General features: G+C 44.6%; 1 long non-coding RNA gene across 1 annotated transcript in view; it reads left to right on the forward strand.

The window, feature by feature from the left end:
* The window catches only part of LOC105260372, a 197,466-nt gene that overhangs the window by 43,187 nt on the left and 135,143 nt on the right, over positions 1 to 19,136 (forward strand). The window contains exons 3-4 of the long non-coding RNA XR_002740444.2: positions 8,411 to 8,496; positions 8,846 to 8,975. This is a non-coding gene — a long non-coding RNA (uncharacterized LOC105260372). The remainder of the gene's footprint in view (positions 1 to 8,410; positions 8,497 to 8,845; positions 8,976 to 19,136) is intronic.

The following is a 19,136-nucleotide window of genomic DNA, read 5'->3' on the forward strand; positions in this document are numbered from 1 at the left end:
TCTGTATGTCTTCTTTGGAGAAATGTCTGTTCATGTCTTCTGCCCATTTTTTAAGTGGATTATTTGTTTTTTGGGTGTTGAGTTGTATAAGATTTTTATATATTTTGGATACTAACCCTTTATTGGATATGTCATTTGCAAATATCTTCTCCCATTCAGTAGGTTGTATTTTAATTTTGCTGATTGTTTCCTTTGCTGTGCAGAAACTTTTTATTTTGATGTAGTTGCAATAGTTTATTTTTGCTTTTGTTTCCCTTACCTCAGGAGACATATCTAGACAAATGTTTCTATGGCCAATGTCAGAGAAATTACTGCCTGTGCTCTCTTCTAGGATTTTCACGGTTTCATGTCTCACATTTAGGTCCTTAATCCATTTTGTTTTGTTTTTGTGTATGATGTAAGTAAGCAGTCCGGTTTCATTCTTTTGTATGTAGCTGTTCAGCTTTCCCAAAACCATTTATTGAAGAGACTTTTTCCCGTTGCACATTCTCACCTCTTTTGTCAAAGATTAATTGACCCTAGAATTGTGGGTTTATTTCTGGGCTCTCTATTCTGTTCTATTGCTCTTTGTGTCTATTTTTGTACTAGTACCATACAGTTTTGATTACTACAGCTTTGTAGTATACCTTGAAATCTGGGATTATGATACCTCCAACTTTGTTCTTCTTTTTCAAGATTGCTTTGGCTATTCAGGATCTTTTTTGTTTTTATATAAAATTTAGGATTGTTTTTTCTCGTTCTGTTAAAAATGCTATTGGTATTTTGGTGGTTTGTTTTAACATTTTTAAAAGTTTATTTATGTATTTTGAGATGGGGGAGCAGAGAGAGCGAGGGAGGGAGAGAATCCCAAGCAGGATCCATGCTGCCAGTACAGAGCCCAGTGTGGGACTCAATCTCACCAGTTGTGAGATCATGACCCAAGATGAGGTCAAGAGGGGGATACTTACCTGCCTGAGCCATGCAGAGGCCCAAGGCATTGGTATTTTGATAGGGATTGTATTGAATCTGAAGATTGCTTTAGGTAGTACGGGCATTTTGACAACATTTGTTCTTCTGATCCATGAGCATGGAATACCTTTCCATTTGTATCATCTTCAATTTCTTTCATCAGTGTTGTTTTAGTTTTCAGAGCATAGGTATTTCCCCTCAAGGATCTGCATTGTAAAGCTGTGGACTGAGACCCACACTCTGAGGGTAAATCATTGCAGTAGAGCAGGTCTCTCAACCTTAGCACTATTGCTGTTTGGCTGGATGAGTATTTGTTGTGTGCTGTTCTCTGTGTTGTGGGATGTTTAGCAGCATCCCTAGCCTCTACTCATGAGATGACAGTAGCATTCCCACTCTCTTCTTGGTTATGACAACCAAAAATGTCTCCAGACATTGCCAAATGTCCCCTGGAGTTGTGAATTTGTGAACCACTGCCTTTGGAATTTTATTATTCATAATTCAAACAGCCTAGCTACCCATTCTTATAAATGACAGATTTGTTTATGGAACTCTAGTCCCAAACTTAGTTTTCTAGTCCCAAACTTAGGATTCTGTGTGACAAAATAAGTCTTTTGTCATGTAGGGCTCAAACTAAGGAGCCATGACCATTTCTAGTTCCCAGACATCTTCATTTGACTAGGATAGATTTTTTTTTAATTATTAAAATTAGTTGCTAGCACATGCAATTTAGGATATAATCATTTCTAACTGTGCTTGAAAATTCAGAAGATTTGACCCCATTAGCCCTTATTAATATGAAGTTAGGACCAGCTGTATTAGGGGGACAGCTGCAACAGAGACCCAGATGTGCTCTCTAGCCGCCTGAGTCTGCAGTTGGCCGATCTCACTTACCCACAGATCTTGTCTGGCTCCTACACACATTGGATTTGCAATTCTTGATTTAATGCTCCACAACCACTAGATAAAAATGGAATATTCCATATGGAATATTTCTGTTAGAGTTGGCAACTTTGATGCCAACTCTTGAATATATTTAAAGATTAAGTGGATTGTAAGGCAATGGACCAAACATTTTAATCTCCTGTGATTAATGTCTTCTAATTTTGTGATAGATTTACGTGGAGTTTCAGGTATTTGCCCTTTCAAAAGGAGAAGATTTCTAAAATGTGGATCCTACATACTCAAGATGCATCACCAGTTTATCACATTCGACCAATATTTGTTGTTGTTGACTGATGCAATTCTGCATTGTCTGTTAAGAATTCTTGTTTTCTCAAGTGGTGGTTCTTGGGAGGCAAATGAAACATTTCAGGAAACAAAAAAACAAAGGAGAAATGGGTGTGTGATGAACTCCCACCCAAATTACTCTTACCCCATATGAACCTATGTCATTGTGGGAATAACAATTTCATATGGGGTGGCTAGAAACTGGTTCTATGACTGATCTCAAAAGAAAGGTAGAAGGAAATGCCATGGGGTGGGGCTGGATTCGTGAGCGTACGACTGCACAGTTACCAAAGGCCTTGTGTGTAGAAGGGCCCTGCCCTTCTTTTAATGCTCCACTCTTGCCATCTTGAAAGGTTGTTTTTTTTTTTTTTTTTTTAGTATAATCCATTATAACTCTTTCAGAGTAGTAAAAACACTGGAAACAGGGCAAATGTCCATCAGCAGCAACTGGTTGAATAAGCCACACAATGGAGGACACTGAAGCTGCAAAAGGAACAAAGAATAGCTCAACACAGTACTGCAAAGAGATCCCTGGGGTGGGTTGTTCTGTGAATAAAGCAAAGTGGGTGTCCAGGATAGGCAAATGTTTACCAGTTTATTATAAAAGAGTTTAACTGAGGAATAACCAGATGGAAGAGATGCGTAGGGCCAGGTATGTGGGAAGGGGCGGAGCACGCAGCTGCCAGCCATGCTCTCTGGCTGAGCTGCTCTCCCTGAACCCCCATGTGTTCACCAACCTGGAAGCTCTTGCTATTCTTAATGACTTGACCGAGAGGCCCTGCAATTTCATTTTGCACCAAGCTCTGCAAATTAGGTAGATAAATCTGTATGGAGGAGGAGTTTTTCAGTTGATTTGATTTGATTTGATTTGATTTTTGCAGGATGTGGGAATGTTCAAGAACATCAAGTTTAGGAATTTCATTATTGTAGGAGCCCTCAGGTGGCTCAGTTGGTTGAACATCTGACTTCGGCTCAGGTCATGATCTCATGGTTTGTGAATTCGAGCTCCATGCTGGGCTTTGTGCTTGTATTGTGGAGCCTGCTTTGAATTCTCTCCCTTTCTCTCTGCCCCTCCCCTGCTCTTTCTCTCTCTCTCTCAAAAATAAGTAAACATTAAAGAAAAATTTTTAAAGGAATTTCATTATTGTAAAGAGAAAGCGTCCTTTTCTCTTAATGTGATTGGAGGGCATTTATTCAGGAAACTAACATGCTCTTAAAGTCAGCTGTGTGTGGGGAACCACTAGGAGGCAAGGAAACACAGATGACAAGGAAAGCAGTATGGTGATGTGGAGCCTGGTGGAAATGGGTTCTAATGAATTTAGACAAACCATATAATGTCTCCAAACCTTAGTTTCTTAATCTATAAGATGAGGATAATAGTTCCAATCTTGAGAAATTGTAAGGATTAAATGAGATTGTATCTCTTACAGTGATTGGCACTTAGCCCTCAATATATGGCAGTTATGTGAATATGGGTCTTTGCTTTCAGGAAGTCTAGAATCTAAAAGAGGAGATAGACACGTATTGAATCAATTGCAGTAGAACCTGGTGTACTAGTCACCTTGGGCAGCCATGACAAAAGACTGTAAACTGGGTGGCTTAAAGAACACAAATTAGTTTTCTTACAGTTTTGGAAGCTGTAAGTTGAGACCAGTGTACCAATGTGGTTGGGTTCTGGTGAGCACTGGCTTTCTTTTTGCTGTGTGCTCATGTGATAGAGCTCTGGTATATCTTCCTCTTCTTATAAGGACACCATTTCTGTTGGATCAGTATTGTACCCTTAAGACTTTATTTAATCTTAATCACCCCCTTAAAGATCCTTTCACCAAATACAGTCACATGAATGGCTACAGCCACCCATGTGCATTTGGGGGAGGCAATTCAGGCCATAACACCTGGTATAAGTACAACTAGGGCATAACTGAAAGTGATTCTATGGTAGGGGAAGGTCAGAGAAGGCTTCATGGAGGAGGTGATTCCTGAAATGCATCTAAAACATTTAATTAAAAAAATATGTGTTTGAAATAACAAATCAAAGAGCATAGAGTAGTTTAGAGTAAAACACAATGGTCTCCCCACTTCTCTCCAGCCTCAGGAGTCAGTGCTATGGAATAAGTATTTATGTCCCTCCAAATCCATATGTTGAAACCCTAATCCCAAGTGTGATAGTTTTAGGAGGTGGGGCCTTTAGGGAGATGACTAGGTCATAAGAGTGGGGCTCTTGTGATGAGATTAGTGCTCTTATAAGAAGAGACACAAGAGAACTTTTTCTCTCTTTCTCTCTCTCATCTCCCCTCCCTCTTCCCTTCCTCTCTCTTTATCTCCCTCTCTACACCAGAAGGATAGAACACAAACATGGCCTTCTATAACCCAGGAAGAATACTCTCACTAAATACTGGACCTCCCAATGTCTTAATCTCGTATCTCCCAGCCTCCAGAACTGTGAGGCCACCCCAACGTACAATAGTCTGTCATAGCCATTCACACTGACTAAGACAGTCAACATTGTAAAAATATTTGTTTTAGTTCTCATATTGCAATGACATGCTCCTTCAGTCCTTCCAGTGCTGGATGACTCACCTGTATTTTTCCCCCATTGGTTTCCTTTGTAACTGAAGGTAATTTACCTCTACCTGTGTTTCCTGTGTCATCAACTTTACCATTTATCTATTGCCTCCCTGTTTAATAGAATATATCGGGGGGCGCCTGGGTGGCGCAGTCGGTTGAGCGTCCGACTTCAGCCAGGTCACGATCTCGCGGTCCGTGAGTTCGAGCCCCGCGTCGGGCTCTGGGCTGATGGCTCAGAGCCTGGAGCCTGTTTCCGATTCTGTGTCTCCCTCTCTGTCTGCCCCTCCCCCGTTCATGCTCTGTCTCTCTCTGTCCCAAAAATAAATAAACGTTGAAAGAAAAATAGAATATATCGGTGCCCCATTCTTTTCTCTGGCTTTCCCCTCTTGCCACGGCCTCCCTTCTGTCAGCTATCCTTTTCCATGATCACGATTACCAATTTGCATTCTGTTCTGCCATCACAGTCAAATCTTCCTTAGAAGCCAAAAAAGCAGCTTTTGTGTTAGTCGGCCCGTGCAAACGCTGGCCCAGCTTATGTGCCTGAAATACTTTCAGTTTTTTACTGGGCCAAATGATATAAACTCAGGATCGGTAGGAGGGTTTCTTTTCCTCAAAGTCAAATGGAATTTCTTTTCTTATAATGTAAAAATTTCTTAAAACCATTATGCATTTGAGTTTGCTATATATTTAGATACCTTTCTCTTATAGAGTTTTATTTTTAAGTTTCTAAATGCCTCCCCCCCCCCCCCCTCTATTGCTCTCTCCTCTTAAAGCACTTGCTTTGGCTGATCCTTTCTATTATACCATTTACCCCATCATACCATCTGTCTGCAATCCAGGCTGCTGTAACAGCACACTATACACTAGGTGTTCAAACAATACAAATTTAGTTCCCACAGGGCTGGAGGCTAGAAATCCAAGATCAAGGTGCCAGTATGGATGGATTCTGGTGAAGACCCTCTCCTGGGTTGCAGAATGCAACTTCTTGTGTCCTCACATGGTGAGGACAGAGAGAGAGGAAGCAAGCTCTCATGACTCTCATAAGGGCACCAACCCTATCCATGAGGGCTTCATCCTCATGACCTTATCTAACCCTGATTACCTCCCAAAGGTTCCAACTCCTAATACCATCACATTGGGGGATGGGATTTCAGCATATGAATTTTCGGGGGGATATAAACCACTAGTCCATCCACCATCTTTTTCATCAAGAATACCTTTTTAACAGAGACCATCCTCTCAAAGATCTGCCTCCGTTCCAGAGAGCTCCATCTTTCTGCTCCTTTAAGAATGGCTTACTTTGGGGTACCTGGGTGGCTCCGTTGGTTGAGTGTCCGACTTCGGCTCAGGTCATGATCTCACAGTATGTGAGGTTGAGTCCCATGTCAGGCTCTGTGCCGACAGCTCAGAGCCTGGAGCCTGCTTCTGATTCTGTGTCTCCCTCTCTCTCTGCCCCTCCCCCACTTGTTCTCTCTCTCTCTCTCTCTCTCTCTCTCACACACACACACACACACACACACACACAACTAAATAAACATTAAAAAAAATAAAAAAAGAATGGCTTCTTTTCTAGCCCTGCATTGCAGTTATCATTCTGGAATTCTGGAACTTTCCTTCATTGCTGTTTTCTATGGCATCTACTGTTTCCTGAATACCATATTTTCTTCTTTCTTGGTTCCCTCCCTGTTGTGCTAAAATAGATCAAGAAATTTCCTAAAAATGGGGTTAAACTGAGAGAAATGTCTCAAAATATCTCAGTTCTGTCAGTGCATTTGATAGTTTGGTTGGGTATAGTGTCCAAGTATAACTGGAAGAGGGCAATTTTCAATTAGTTTTGCACAGTCTTGGTCAGAGGAAAGTGCTTTCTATTCATGCCACCAAATCCCCACAAAACGACTTAGGTATACACTGTCAGACAGTGCATAGTCCACTCATACTAATGATTGTCCCATCAAACTGGGCACTCAGGGGGTGATGACCAGCCATTAGACCGGAAGCACGGAGCTCCTCACCAGAGCCGGCAAGTGGTGTGGACAGCTCAGCACCAGATCAGTTTCCAGGCAGCCAACTGATACCTGTGATGAGAAGCTTTCCCCACCTTCCCCATTCCCCTCCTAAGTTTGGAGTTATCTTCGTTCCTTTCTAAGGTGGTCCCTCTGCCTTTTTCTTCCTTCTCCAGTTAATACTCTACCTCATCTTGGAGGTAGAAAACCTAGCTCTGCAAGCATGCTGATACATCTTTCTGTCCGATCCTTTGTCTAAAGGCTTTTTCCTTTTAATTTTATACTCTTTGTTGCCTATTCCAAAGTGGGTGACTCATGGCTATCTGAGTAGGACTGAGTGGAAGAAAAAAAGGCCCCAGGGGTTCAAGTAAGTAAAGAGGGAAGGAAACACACAGGAAACATACAGATTAATACCTCAAGATATCATCTTACCACAACAGGTCAAAAATTATTTTCCCTTCAACCTTTGAAAGCATAGTGCCATTGCTCTCTAGCACCTGCTGTTACCAATGAGAAATCAGAAGCTAGTCTGGCTTGTTCCTTTGTGGCTGATTTGGTTTTCCTTTCTGGAAGGTTTTAAGATGTTCTCTTTATGTTTGGTGTTCTAAAATTTCATAGTAATGTGTGTAGGAACAGATATTTTTAAATTCTTGAACTGAGCATTTAATAGCTCCTTTCAACTTGTAGACTTGTGACCTCTTGGCTTTAAAAATTTTTCGTTATTTTTTTTGCAAGTTTCCTCTTCTGCATGGTCTCTGTTTTCTCTTGGAATGTGATTTGTTTGCATGCTGGCTTGCTGAATTAGTCTTGTCTCATCTTTTTTTTTTTTTGTTTTTGTTTTTAATTATGGGAAAATACATGAAACATAAAATTGTCTCTTAACCTTCACTTTTTCTGTATCTCTGTGTTGTTGTTGTTGTTGTTCTATGGTCTAAAGAGAGATTGTCTGAAATTTTCCATTCTTCCATTGCATTTTTTATATCATCAACTAATAATTTCTTTAAAAAAATTTTTAGTATTTATTTTTGAGAAAGAGAGAGAGACAGAGTGTGAGTGGGGGAGGGACAGAGAGAGAGGGAGACACAGAATCTGAAGTAGGCTCCAGGCTCTGAGCTGTCAGCACAGAGCCCAACGTGGCACTCAAACTTAGGAACAGCGAGATCATGACCTGAGCTGAAGTTGGACGCCTAACCGACTGAACCACCCAGGCACCCCATCAGCTAATAATTTCTAATTATTCTTTCTGTTTTCTGATTTCTCCTTGTGTATAGTACCTTAATCTTGGCTTATGAATAGCTAATTGCTCCGAGGATTTTCATTGCTTTCTTTCCTAAATTCTGTTTTTCCAGTTAGTTATCTTGGTCTCTCTTTCTTGTTGCTGGTTTTCTTCCTATGCCTGGCAATCCTAAACTGTCTTTTCATATGTAAGAAGGAAAGACTGAGTAGCTAATGTATCTTTCTTCTGCTGTGTGTGTTCATTTATATATATCTTGGGTAGTTCCAACAGTATGCTTTAAAAAGAAATAAAACTCTGGTACATCCAAATGATAAAAATTTCCTAGTCTCTGCACTTGAACTCACTTTCTCCTTCCTCCCTCCATAGAAGTTTAGTAATGGTTCAGAAAATATCTATTTAATTCAGTTCTTTTTAACATCCTTTGCAGGAATTCTGAATCCAATCCGGCATCACTGTGTTTCTGGATGGCAAAGTTGAAGATTCTAGGATCTTTATGTTTTGTGTCTACAATTGGTAAATTACCCTTTTGCTTATCTGGGCTGCCTCTACTTAATTCTGAGGCTTTAACTTTGGGGGATCCTGAGGCATATCACATCTTCTCTTTCTCTAGTTTACTCTGGAGCTGGATAAGCTGTCCTGCCTGCTCTGTAGAGGTCCCTGGGGTCACGTCCTTGCTCATCACCCACTCACAATACAGAGAGTGGATCATGTCCAACAATCCCCAACCTTTTCAGTAGAATCTTAAGACTCCTCTTTGACAAAATGTTGAGACTTTTTTCTCCTCATTCAGGTTGGATCCCCAATTTTATGGGGGTGGCAGCAGCCTAGGCTGGAATTCTGCATGCCTTTTTTATTGCTGCAGGCACCGACGGGTACCCCAGAGAGAAGGCAAAGGCCACTCCAGGAGTCCGCCAACTCTATAAAGTGAATGATGAACACTGTGTGCACACTTTCCATACGGAAACTCTAATGGTGTCCTCCTTGCAGCCAAGGTCAGTGGTCTCTGCTGTACAATGTGAGACCCACGTGCTTAAAGTAAAGGGTCAAAGGACAGGGGAAGGTAGACCCTGGTCCCCTCAAATGGGTTCCCATTCCTTAATGCCCCACCCAACACATCTCTTTGGAATCCATGAACTGAGCGTTGTTTGTTTGTTTGTTTTTTACATTCCATTTGACCTGACCTAATGCTTCATTTTGGAGTGGTAGCTTCATTCCAGGCTAATGCTTTAGAAGAACTTGAGTCCCTGGCCCCTTTCCTCCAGTAGCTAAAAAGAGCAAATGGCCCTGAGTGGTTATATAAATTGCTTCTTCCCCCTTTCTTTTTGCTTAGTAGAATTTACCTGAACATGAATAAATTCTGTGCAAAATTACTTACATTCATGCAATTGATGTTCAGTCCAACAAATTACACAAAAATTAATAGAACAAATTGAATTTAAAAGATTCTTTACTGTGCCTTCAGATGGGCCCCAGGGGACCTATGTCCCCATCTGCACTCCCTCTGATTTATCTTACCCAACCCCCCCAACCCCCCCACCCCTGCACCCCAACTCTGCCCTTTCGGTTTAAGACACAGACATTCACCTAATGAGTAGCTGGTGCTGGACTAATGGTGATGGGGGAGGGGTGGGGAGAAGCCAAACAAGTACAGTAAGGAAGAGAGCATCTCTAAAGCAACTACTGATGCCCCTGCAATAGCATTTAGAGGTGGCTCAGCTCAGCTCACAGTCTGAACCAAATCCATGCTAAGGAAGAGATGGATTGTCAACTTATTACTCTCTTCTAAATGCAAGTTGGAGTCACTTGCAAATCAGAAGAAATACAACATTGTAGCCAAAAACATTGCCCACCTATCGGGAGCTTCAGAGAGGTTGCCCTCAAGAAATTGAAATAAGGTAGCTGGCACGGAGTTAAACAATGACAGCAGTACAACATGGCACAGAATACGGAACATTGAATATACATTTAAAAGATAATTGCCCCCCCAGCCTGCAAGACAGCAACCTGACTGATGTTAATCAGAGCTAAAGAAGTCATGTGGAAATCAGGAGCATGGTTATTAGCTTAGAAAATTGAGTCACCGCGGACAGCTGGCAGGGTTCCTCAAAGCATTGTCCAGGGCAAAGAGGCTAATCCCTTCCATTGGCTAGACCCATCCTGTCATGTAGGTGGAAGCATCAGGCTATCTAGCCTGATGCCATTAAGCATTGGATTTATCTGAACAACTCTCTTTGTTCTGACTTCCTGCTCTTCAGGCAATCTCTGATTATTATCTGACTTCCTCTATAGTTCTGCCTTTGGAAATGGATCTGCTACAAGGGCTTTTAGTATTCGTTCCATATAATGGTTTAAAAAAATTTGTTTTTCTGATTATAAATGAACAAATGGTATTTTGACCATTATATTATTTGGCTTCCCCTGTAGTTTGGCAACTGGGGAAGAAAGGCCCGGTTATGTAATATATGTGCTCCTGTTCCTGTGAGAGGTACTTCTCGTTGCAAATGAACAAGCTGGCCCTCAGTTTTGGGGGATTTAGTGGATGTGAGTCTGCCCCTGAGGAGATTAACATACTCAGGGAGCACTAGGTTTCTGCGCCTGGAAAGGGGAAGGCCTGCCTGCCTCTGGAATGTGGAAAGTTCCCCTTGCTAAAGGACACAGCCACTGAGCCTTGTTTCCTATGTGATAAGCACATATGCTTCTAGCTGCTGTTATTTTACCATTTTTAGGCAAAGATAAAATGCTTGATTCATAATGTAAGATACAGTGCTTACTGTGCGTGGTCTGTTCAACATTAACATTTAAGCTTCTAGAACAAAAACGTGGCATTGTTTCCCTCATATTCATCCTTTTAAAATTTCTCCTCCATTCGGTACAAAATAAACAAGACCTTAAAATTTCAACTTAATTAAAATCCTGGTGTTGATGCATTTATTATTAGGCCCATTAACCAGGAAGGGAAGGGAGGAAGGCAAAGGGATTATTGCAGCCCCAAACTCAGCCCCTCCTGTTCCCCTCCAAGCAAGAGGCAAGATGAGATTTGTGCCAAGAAAGGAGAAGAATTTCCATCCTGTTTGGATTATGCAGAGATGCTTTTGGAAGACTGTTAAGGAGAAAACGGAGTGGTAGGAAAGCACAATTGCCTATTTGCTTCTGTTTTGGATACACATTTGTAAACCCTTAGAACGATGTCCCAAGAAGGCAGGATTTCCAATATGAAGCAAGCAGAAGTAGGGGCGTTTAAAATGGACTGGCAGGATTGCCTGGGAGGGGATCCTATCTAGTGATAATGGCTGCTGTTTCCATGGCAATTGCAAGCACAACTCAAATTCACCTGCATACCCTATCTCTCTGCTCCTTTTGTTCAGAGCAAACTACCAATAAGCTCCGAATGGCGATATTAGCAAGGCAGAGGCATTGAAGTGAACTGGAAGCCACCATTCTGCGTTCTCTGTACAGATCTTTTGTTTGTCATGAATCTGCAACTTCCTAAGTGCCTTGCTGTTAGCACAACGGAGGGAGCTGGAAAAAAATACCGGTCTAAAAATGGGATCTCACGTGGGCCAAATTTTTCTGAGAAAGAGTTTGAGTCTTGAATTCTCTAATCTAGTGATACCCAAACCCCAGTATGCCTCAGACTCCCTAAAACCTGCAAAATGCAAATCCCACCCTCAGGGAATCTGAGTTTTTGGGTCTGAGATTGGGCCCAAGACTGAATTTTTAATAGGTACCCCAGCTGATTCAGATACAGATGGTCCCGAGACCACACTGAGAAGCCTTGTTTTGGATATTTGAGGATGCTCACTCCTTCATGGAAGATCAAGATTTTAAAGAGAAGGGTTGAGTGTCAGAGGATTTCCTCCACAAGGAATCTACTTTGAATATATCCAGGTGGCAGAGTGATTTTAGGATAGGCCTGGGCTTTAGACTGCTTGCTTTGGGGTTCTTGGTTCATTATAATTCTGTTGCTGGGCTCGCTCAGAGTGGCATCCAGCTCCTGCTGTGTCATCTAGAGAGAAGACAAGGAACCACTCCCTCTCCTGCAGCACCTGGCAGGTTTCAGAGAGCAGGCAGGGGATGCTGTGACTTCCAAGTTCAAGGCAAAGAGATCAGGTTCTAATCACCTTCTGCCTTTGTCCTAAGGGTCAGTGAGAGCTTCAGCTTTAGGAAGGGGGAAGATGTCCCTTTAATTTCCTGTTCTTGCTGATGCGAAGCTCCCATACCTTGGAGAAGTTTTGTAGCAACCTCTTCCATCAACCAGTTTGTCCAGGCTCTTAAGTCTTAGATGTGCTAAGTTAGTCTCTCCCTGCTCCTTTTTCCCCCATTTCTGGGTTGCTCTAGATGCTTCTTTTAACCATATTCTGTTTGTTAAATGGATGCAGAATCCCCATAAGCACCTGCCTCCAACAGCCGTGGAAAAGAGTTTGCCACATCCCAGAAACCTTCCCGCAGGGCCTGCATTGAAGGTAGACAGGAGTCACCCACAGTGGCTCAGGTGGAAATTCAGAACATCCTAGGTAAAACTTTGCAGGAGGCTGTTCCCCCTGCCCCAACCCACAGTCCTCTGGTTCAGAAATAACTTCAGTGTGCATGTGCCAAAGAACCGCAGGTGGTACTTATGCTTTTATTCAAATGCAGTTTCTCTTTGAAGGAGAACAAAGTAGATCCGAATAAAAGTCCTATTTTTGGAAAGGAGAAGTGAGTGATGCACTGGGAGATATGGGCAATGTAAAAACTCCTTCCTGATGCCTCATCCTCATCACCTTCAGCAGGTGGCCAAGGAGAGGCCCAGAACACGAGAGGAGCTGGTGACCGCTGTGTTGCTGACACTTTGTGGCTTTTCCCTTCTTCTCAAAATGGGAGCAAAAGGACAGGTTTCCAATGATGAAAATTAAAAATGAAATAATGTAGAGGCAATTGTTGACAATACCTTTGTTTTCCTTTTTAAAAATCTCTACTGGGGTGCCTGGGTGGCTCAGTCAGTTGAGTGTCTGACTTTGGCTCGGGTCATGATTTCACAGTTCATGAGCTCGAGCCCCAGGTCGGGCTCTGGGCTGACAGCTCAGAGCCTGGAGCCTGCTTTGGATTCTGTGTTTCCCTCTTTCTCTGCCCCTCCCTCACTCATGTTCTCTCTCTCTTTCTGTCTCTCTCTCTCTCTCTCTGTCAAATAAATAAACGTTAAAAAAAAATTTTTTTTTAGATCTCTACTTTAACTGTTGTGAGTTAGAACCTCCCTTGCACCAACAAGTGCAAGGGCCAGCTTTATGTTTATAAAGTCACAGTTTAGGTCTGAGCACAGAGACGCTGGGGTATTATCCTTGTCCATTGAACGACAGGGAGTAGTTTTACTAAGAAAGTGGCAGTGGAGGGAATCCGTAAAAAGTAGTGGTTAAGCCTGGAAGCTTCGGAACCAGGCTGCCTGGGCACTAAGGCACACTTCCTACATATGCGCCAGGCTCCCTGTCTGTAAAATGGGACCTACCATTTTAGGTCAAATTAGGTAAAATGAGAGCTACCTCACAGTGTTATGGTGAGCCTGAGACTAGGAACGCATGTTAAGCCTTTAGTGGAGGGGCGGTGCTTAGCAAGGGCCCAGTACAAATTCGCGATTCTAAACGTGGAGAAAAGCCTGCTGCATCTAAAATCACTCCATGGACTTGCTTGGGTTTATTTGGAAGATCAGGGAAACCACGTGATCACCGTTCGGATTGGAAGAGTTGGCTCTCTGGCTGCCACCTTGTGTTCACAGGGTGGATCCTGGGGTTAGCCACTGTGACTCCCTTAATCAAGCAAGTGAGAGAGAGCATGCCTACAGGCTTGGATTTGGCTCTAGCCGTTCCTGTTTCCTGCTGACCAGGACCCCCCTTTTCTCCACACCAAGGTTCCATTATCAGAGCCTCTTTAGCAGATCTTGTACCTTGCCCTTTGAATATCGAGAAATATTGATGTCCGCCGTCCCCTTACTTCTTCATCTCTCTCTCCCTTCCTCAGACGTTCACTACTTTGCTATCGTGTGTGCTAAGTGCTAGTGACAAGGCAGTGAAGAAGACACACGTGCTCCAGTCCTGGTGGAGCTCATATTCGAGAGGGAGAAAGTCCACAAACAGGCAAAGGACAAAACAATAATTTCATTGTCTTATAACAAGCACTTCAAAGAAAGGAAAGAAGGAGCTGCAGGAAAACAGTGGAACAGAGTCAGCGTGCTCCTTTAGAAAGGGAAGGAGATGCTGGGGTGGTGCATTTAAGCTGAGAAAAAAATCACGTCTTTGTAAGAGGACAGCAGGGGAGGCGATGTTCTTAGGTGATGCTGATGTTCTCTGTAGAGAGCCAGGCTTGGGTTGAGAGGAAGAGGCAAAAAAGACTTTGGAAAAGTCTGACATTATGGCACCGGTGCTGAGCTCAGAGCCGGCGTCCCAGGGTGCTCAGGGAATTAGGTGCATGTGGTGGTTCGCTGGGTGCCTGGTAGATCAGGGACATACAGAACAAAATGCAGATTTACTAATTCTGTCACTCCGCATGTGCTATGGAGCATTACAACATGTCAGGCACTGTTCTGGGCAGTTGGGCTACATCAGCCCATGAAAGAAAGATTTCCACTTGGTGGAGCTTATGTTCTAGCTGGGAGAAATGGAAAATAATTGACAAAAGTCATACCCAAGTAAATGATGTCCAAGGTAGGTAGAGAAGGATGAGCTGGGAGTGAGAAGTATGGAGGTTGAGGAGCACATGCCTCTGTGTGTGTGTGTGTGATTTAAAATAGAGTGATCACCATAGGCTTCATTCAGAGGTCAGATTCAAGGATGACTGGGGAAGAGGGGCCCACACAGACTGAACAGGCAGTATGAAGGCCCAAATGTAGGAACATGAGCCTCTGGGTAATGATGGGTGTCTGGGCCCCGGGGTCTCTGGAGGTGACTGAGCTAAGCAGGGAGGTGAGGCTGGATGGTTTCTGAGGGGAGAGTGGAGCTGCCGTTCCTAAGGCAGATTGTTCTGGTGTTCAGCTGCAGGTGCCACTGCAGACGCCAGACAGACCTGGTGTCTCATAGCGTTTATGAGCTGAGGCTCAGGAAGTGTGGGTAGGACACTGTGCAGGGTACTGGGGTCATGCGGAAGCCTTGTCTGCCTCTCTCCCTGGGCCTCTAGGTTTCCCTAAGCCCTCCAGGGTGGCACCGGCCCGGCTCACAACCACCCACAGGGCTTTGTGGGTCCACGTTGCCTGTACGCACTTCTGGTCCCATCTTGTGCAGACCCCAGCCCCGATTCCTCAGGGCAGGGGACCTGAGGGAGATGTCAGGAGGGAAGGAGCTGGCGGCCTGCACTAACAAACAATGCTGATGAGTTAAGGGGCTGACTGAACCTGACCTTGGACTGATGAGAACCAGGCTATGCAGAACCAGACAGGTTTTGGCTTACATTTTGCCTTCGCCCCTTACTAGTTAAGGCACCTTGTGAAACTTATTCTAGGAGCTTCAGAGAATCCTGGGAAGCTTCCAGATTTTGAAGATATTCACCCTTGGATTTTTTTTTTTTTGAGATACAATTCACATACTGTAAAAAGTGTACAATTCGGTGGCTTTTCGTATATTCCCAAAGCTGTTCAATCATCACCACTATCTAATTTCCGGAACGTTTTTCTCACCCAGAAAGAGACCCATACCCATTCACACTTACTCAGCATTCACCCCTGGCCTCAGCCCCAGCAACCGGAAGCATACATTCTGTCTCTATGGATTTGCCTATCCCAGACATCTTGTATAAATGGAATCATATAATATGTGACCTTTCGTGACTGGCTTTTTTCACTTAACATGATGTTCTCAAAGGTCATCCGTGTTCTAGCACTGATCAGTACTTTATTCTTTTCACAGCTGAATAGTGGTCCCCCTTGGACTTAATTAGCAGCAGGCCTCAGGGAATTTCTGTAGCACCTACTTCTCTGTAAGGATTTGCCATTGATGAGCAGTCAACAACCTCATCCCCCAAGCTTGAGGCCATGATACAGATGCTTTTGCATTTAGGGGCTCCTGACTGGCTCAGTTGGCTAATCACCCAGCTCTTGATTTTAGCCCAGGTCGTGATCTCATGGTTTGTGAGATCGAGCCCCACATCGGGCTCTGCGTGGATAGCATGGAGCCTGTGTGGGATTCTCTCTCTCCCTCCCTCTCCCAGTTTCTCTCTCTCTCTCTCAAAATAAATAAATAAACTTTAAAAATTGCTTTTGCATTTATTGCCTCCTAGGTCCTGGGTATGTGTCCTTCTTGGGCTACCTGAGCTGTAAAACAGATAATAATTATTATCTCACAGGATGTTGTGAAGACTATTGAAACAGGTATAAGAGCATTTATCCTCTCCCTTTGTATCATATATGCTATGAGAAAACTGTGCATATTTCTGCATTAAATACCTTACTCCCCATCCACGCAGGAAGACCATTACTAGTCCTGGCTCCTGGATATGGTCTGGACATGGGGCTCCCTGGGGTGGTAAGAGTCATGATTAAGCTGGATCCCAGGTTCTGGGGGTGTTTCTGACGATAGTGTTGGATACAGGGGCTACTTGCTTTAGCCTCAGGGAGACAGTAAGCAGTATGGGTCTGAGAGAAGCTTGGCTCAGAGCTGAGCCAAGTGCTGAGCTATAGCTGGAGCCTCAGTACAGACAGTGCCTCATGTCGCCATGGTTCTCTGGCCTGGCCAGCCACCGCTTCTTGTCACTCCTCTCCATCATCGAGGGGCCCTTTGGAATAGGAGGAATGCGTTGCAAGTAGCTTTGGGCAACCTGTAGGCTCTACAGTGACGGGTGTTGTGCTTGGGCACTGGGACTCCAGGCAGGGCAGTGGGTTTGCAGAAAGTTAGAGCCTTGAACAGATCAGCACTCTCTCATGACGTTTAGAGACACCCAAGCAGGATCCAGACATTTTTTTAAAAAGGGGATAAATGTTTTGAGGAGAGAAAGGAAGAGCGGTGACAGGATACTGGTTCAATTTTGGCGTACCCCCATTCCGTGATGCACCTTTCTTATCATCCAAGGTCTGTGTCTCGCTCATTTGAGAACTTACACCAACAGTTCTAAATCATCCTGAGGAGCAGAACCATGCGGGGACATGTAAAAGTACACGGATCCCGAGGCCCCTGTCTCAGCCATATCTGATTCAATTGCTCTAGGGGCATCCGGGCAATCAGTATTTCTAATAAGCTCTCCAGGTGGTGCCAATGTGCACAAAGTCGAGCGCTTAGATGGAGTCTCCTCTCACTCACCTGGGAGGAAATTTCCTGTAGGCTGCTCTGTGACAGCCAGCAAGATGCAGTCTGTGGTGCATTTGGGGGACAGCCAACTCTTAGAGTAGAGAGATCTCTGCCCCCACGGGCATTCATCCTGAGGCTTCATTCTTGCTCTCTTGTCTTTCCTCCTGCCCACTTGGCTTTGTGGCTGCGGGCAGGCAGCCACTCCTGGAGCAAGCAGGGCCTGCACCCCCGCAGTAACCTGTGTTCTAGTACTTGTGTAGGAGGGAGGTCGGAAGGCAGCAGACACCACAGAGAGGCACTCTGCTGAGCAGCGTAGTCAGAGGAAGTGGGCTTAGGCTCCAGGACCATCTCTAACCAGCTTGGATGTTTGATGGTCAAGTTATCTGACCTTTGTGAGTTCCATAATTCCAGTCTGAACAGCCCCCCTAATACGGTTGTTGTCAGGTTCCAACAAAATAATGTAGGCATGAAAGGGCATTGTTGATTGTGAGGCTCAAATAGAACATTCATTCTATTACTATGGAGTGGGCTTTAGGCCCCCTTTTCCTCTCCAGCACACAACCATCTCACCAGTAGATGGGAACTCATCTCCTGCCCTGGGGATGGGGCTTAAGACCAGGACATCAGGAGCAAACTTGTTGGTGAGTCAACTCTTATGAACACAGTGCTGCCAAACTGGATGGTGAACACAGAGGGAAGTTTTTATTCCTAAGAAAGTGCCGGGGGGGGGGGGGGGCGGGGAGAAAGAAAACCAAGTGAGCCCTATGTGACTGAATTCATCTAAGGCCTGGGCTCCTATTTGGGTTTCCTTTATTTTTTTTAGTTTTTTTTTTTTTTAATGTTTATTTTGAGACAGAGAGAGAGAGAGAGAGAGAGAGCATGAGCAGGGGAAGAGCAGAGACAGAGGGAGGGAGACAGAGAATCCAAAGCAGGCTCCAGGCTCTGAGCTGTTAGCACAGAGCCCCACATGGGGCTTGAACTCACAAACTGTGAGATCATGACCTGAGCCAAAGTCCGATACTTAACCGACTGAACCACCCAGGCATCCCATATTTGGGTTTTCAAGGTGGGAGAGCAAGAGGCCACGAGAAGGTGAGGCTGAGAGAGGCACAGGTCAGGGCATTGGGAGCCATAGGGATCAGGGACTGGGGAGAGCCTTCCCAGGGTGGGGTGCCAAGGGGCCACAATATAGGTGGGTGCAGAGGAGATGCCAGGCGGCACTACAGCCTCCTCTGCAACCCTGTGTAACAACCCAGCTGCCTACATGCCCCTAAGGGAGCTCAGAGAGGGCCCCTGAAAGTTCCCTGTGGGCCTGGGGTGCCTCAGTGGACTATGACAGGACGATCCCCAGTGCTCTCCCTGCCCCATCCTGGCTGAGGCAGGCACGTTCCCCACACTGGCAGGAGACAGGAGCAACGTATTGTTGCACTCAAAGGTAGAGGCAGCGGGGTGTGCGGCACACCCTCTGGCAGGCCCACTTTCCATGAGAGCCGCCGTTGATGGGGAGGCAGGAAGATGAGAGAGTTGAGCAGGAGGAAGTGGGTGGGGAGAGCAGGACTCTAGAGGTTTTATATTTTGCTCTTGCTGGGCAGGGCTCCGAGAAAAGAGAAGATGGAGAGAAAAGTGCACCACAGGCTGCCACGTGCCACGCTGTGCCTCAGCTCAAGCTCGCCGGGAAGAAAGCCATGTGCTCCATCAAGCACAGTGCTGAGGTCCCAGGGGGGGCTCTGACCTAATGTGGAAGCGTGCTTCTGTTGGGGGGGACAGGGGCTCTGGGGATGTACCTGTACTGAACCCTGCTTAGGTGGATGCTTTGCTTCTGTTTATGAAATATTTTCTCTTACAACTCTTTTGATTCTTCCAACAACCCCGGAAGGCAAGCCGGGCCGGCTGTATCGACCCCATCTTATAGAG

The sequence above is a fragment of the Felis catus genome, chromosome A2, assembly GCF_018350175.1.
Source record: "Felis catus isolate Fca126 chromosome A2, F.catus_Fca126_mat1.0, whole genome shotgun sequence".
Classification (NCBI taxonomy): domain Eukaryota; kingdom Metazoa; phylum Chordata; class Mammalia; order Carnivora; family Felidae; genus Felis; species Felis catus.